Below are 2,976 nucleotides of genomic sequence, written 5' to 3'. Positions count from 1 at the left end.
GGAATGACGTCCTTTGGAAAAGCCCTCCGGAGATTGGTTGGCTTCTTTATGACGCGGAGGCTTCAGCAGTTTTGCTACAGTCTGAGTTTGCGTTAAGTTCTTTGAAGATCGTGTTTCTCTGAAGTGTTTGAGTTTTGGATGACCGATCGCTTTGATGGTAAGCGTGGGAGCACAAGGTGGAAGTGCTCTTAACACGGCGACAGGCAAGAGCAAGCTAGCAAATCTGCTCTGCATTGAGTTTTGATTCGCGGCATAAGTCCATCCCACGACGCGACCTTCCAATCGCCTTCTTGCGCAGGCGGAGCATGCATACATTAACAAGAGGCCCCCATTTATTATGTGGAGAAATTAAGATTTGCAGGTTTTGTTAACTCCTATATAGTGTCGTACAACACATACTGTTTGAAATAACAGCTTTTCACTTATTTCAATATTCTGCAATTATCACAAGTTTCCGTTCAATACTAAACTTCACCTATCTCCCACATATATTAATAACCTCATTTCCTAAAAAGGGGTAATAAACACTGATTAAAGTTGCACCGATTAAATGAACACATCAAGCATGTATATATAAGGCATACAACATATTATTTGTGAATATATGCTCCGATACTTTCCTACTTTCAATGATTTTCAACGATTGTCTCAGAAATCGACCTTTTCTTTGGAATGCAGGGGGAAAAGGGGAGGTGTCCTGAGGTCATGCCCATGTCAGAGTTGGGAGTCTGCCAATTTTCTCCTGGACAGAGTTCTTAATCTGCCACTTTCTGTTTATCGGATTTATCAATTAATGCGTTAATCGGTCAGGGGGTCCAAGAGTGTCTGTCGCAGGAATCTTTTCAGATACCAGGTTCTTTGTTCTGTGGTCTATTAGATGGTTTATTGATGCTGAAGCCAGTCACGAAACCTACTGACCTTCTGTAGCTTATATTAATCCAGATGGGAGGGGGTCAGTTCTTGTTGTCCTAGTATTGTCGACATCGGAGGTGGTTTGGTAAATCATTATCTCCGTGTTTTCTTTGTAAAGATAAGCAGAGCGAGACAGGAACTCATTGGAGAAAGGTGGCGCCTGGGCTGACCATGGTTCAGCCTTTATGACTCTCATAGTTGAGAAGAGAGGTTAGTTGTCTGATGGAATGCAGAGATTCCATCGTTTCTTTGTGTGATGTTCGCAAATGCCTTACAGCTGATTTCAGTTTCTACCTGTAGGTCGGTATAAGATGAACTAAACAGTGATCAGAGAGCCCCAAAGCTGCCCGTGGGACAGAGTGATATGCATTCTTTATTGTGGTATAACAGTGATCCAACATATTACTGTCTGTGGTGGAACATGTGATGTGCTGTCTGTATTTTGGCAGTTCACAGGAAAGATTTGCTTTATTAAAGTCCCCAAGAATGATTATAACAGAGTCTGGGTGTTGTTGTTCTATGTCTGTGTCAGCGAGTTTCTGTAAAGCTGAGATCACGTGCGGTTGCGGAGGAACGTAAATACTCACGAGAATGAATGAACAAAACTCCCGCGGCAATCTCCCACATATATTAATAACCTCATTTCCTAAAAAGGGGTAATAAACACTGATTAAAGTTGCACCGATTAAATGAACACATCAAGCATATATATATAAGGCATACAACATATTATTTGTGAATATATGCTCCGATACTTTCCTACTTTCAATGATTTTCAACGATTGTCTCAGAAATGAATGAGCAAAACTCCCGCGGCGAATAGAATGGCTTGCAGTTAACGTAGAGCACTTCTAGATCGGGACAACACATCTTTAACGCTGTAACATCTGTACACCACCTTTCGTTGATGTAAAAACATGTCCCGCTGCATGATTTCCCCGTTGATTCTGCGTCGCGGTCTGCTCTAAACAGCTGAAAGCCCAGCAGATGTAACGTGTTTCAGTGAAGACATCGGAAATTCAAACGCAAAAGGAATTGCGATTCCATTAAAGTTTTGGCAGGTTACATGCACGATGCAGAGAGCATGAAAAAGCAAATATGGTAATTAATATTGCTATTTAAATATGAGGCTCATAACTCGTAAGATATGAGAAATACAGTTGCAAGTGGATTTTGTTTTTTCATTTGAAATGGGGCAGTCACGGTGTACGCAAAAGCGAAAATTCAAACGGTAATGCAAGATTTGCAATTGCATTTAGATTGTCACAATTTATGCATCGACATATGGAAAACCAATTGAAAATACAATTCGCAATTTCTTTTGAAAAAGGTCCTGAATATTCTTCAATAAATACATATTAGACAAAGGCTAATCGGATCACATGTCTGAAATTCTATTAACACATTTAGTCTTGTTCCATTTTGGAGGGGAGTATAGGCGTATAACTGCTAAGCAATTTGGAAGAACTAATGTTATAAATGTCTGACAACGTTCCTCACCTTTGGGCTGTGCTGAAGCATTCCATCATCTGTTTTTGGGTGATGAAATGAAGAAACAATGAGCAAAAGGAATGAGAGGAGAGTCTGAGAGGAGATGAGAGACTGACAGAAAGGAAGGGAACTGGATGGAAGTGGGAAAGAAAAGCTCCTCTCATCTCTCCTCTCCACCCAAACTTCTCTTCCAAAAAGGAGAGCATTGTAGTAAGCAATACATGTAGTTACGGGTACATGAATAAGAATTACATTCATTGTGATTTTTTCATATTAAGATTAAAGTGAAAATAAGTGGTATGTTTAGTGTTATTGACATGTGCCTCAAAAGACAGAGTGCTATAGAGGATGACACCCAGACTGTTTACCTGCAGATGAGTAATTATTGAATCAATAACCACAGTGAGATGATTTAAGTATGAGATAAGAGATTTAGTGCCTAAAGCAAGACTTCCTTCTTACTGCTATTGAGTTTTAGAAAATTAGCTGAGAGACCATCTTTAATTTCAGCTAAACAGATGGACAAGGAAGGTGGAAGAAAATAAGTGGAGGGTTTGGGGGAAAAGTAGAGAT

General features: G+C 40.0%; 1 protein-coding gene across 1 annotated transcript in view; it reads right to left on the bottom strand.

Annotated features, from left to right (window-relative positions):
* Positions 1–1,109, bottom strand: part of LOC107569914 (limbic system-associated membrane protein-like) — a 220,058-nt gene extending 218,949 nt beyond the window's left edge. The window contains exon 1 of the mRNA XM_016256085.1: positions 1,103–1,109. The gene's annotated coding sequence lies outside the window, so the exon portion shown is untranslated. The remainder of the gene's footprint in view (positions 1–1,102) is intronic.
* Between the last annotated feature and the right edge of the window lie 1,867 nt (positions 1,110–2,976).

The sequence above is a fragment of the Sinocyclocheilus grahami genome, unplaced genomic scaffold, assembly GCF_001515645.1.
Source record: "Sinocyclocheilus grahami isolate Dianchi unplaced genomic scaffold, SAMN03320097.WGS_v1.1 scaffold1395.1, whole genome shotgun sequence".
In the NCBI taxonomy this organism is placed as follows: Eukaryota; Metazoa; Chordata; class Actinopteri; order Cypriniformes; family Cyprinidae; genus Sinocyclocheilus; species Sinocyclocheilus grahami.
Note: the sequence above shows the minus strand (reverse complement) of the source record. Positions and strands in the feature narration are given on the sequence as shown.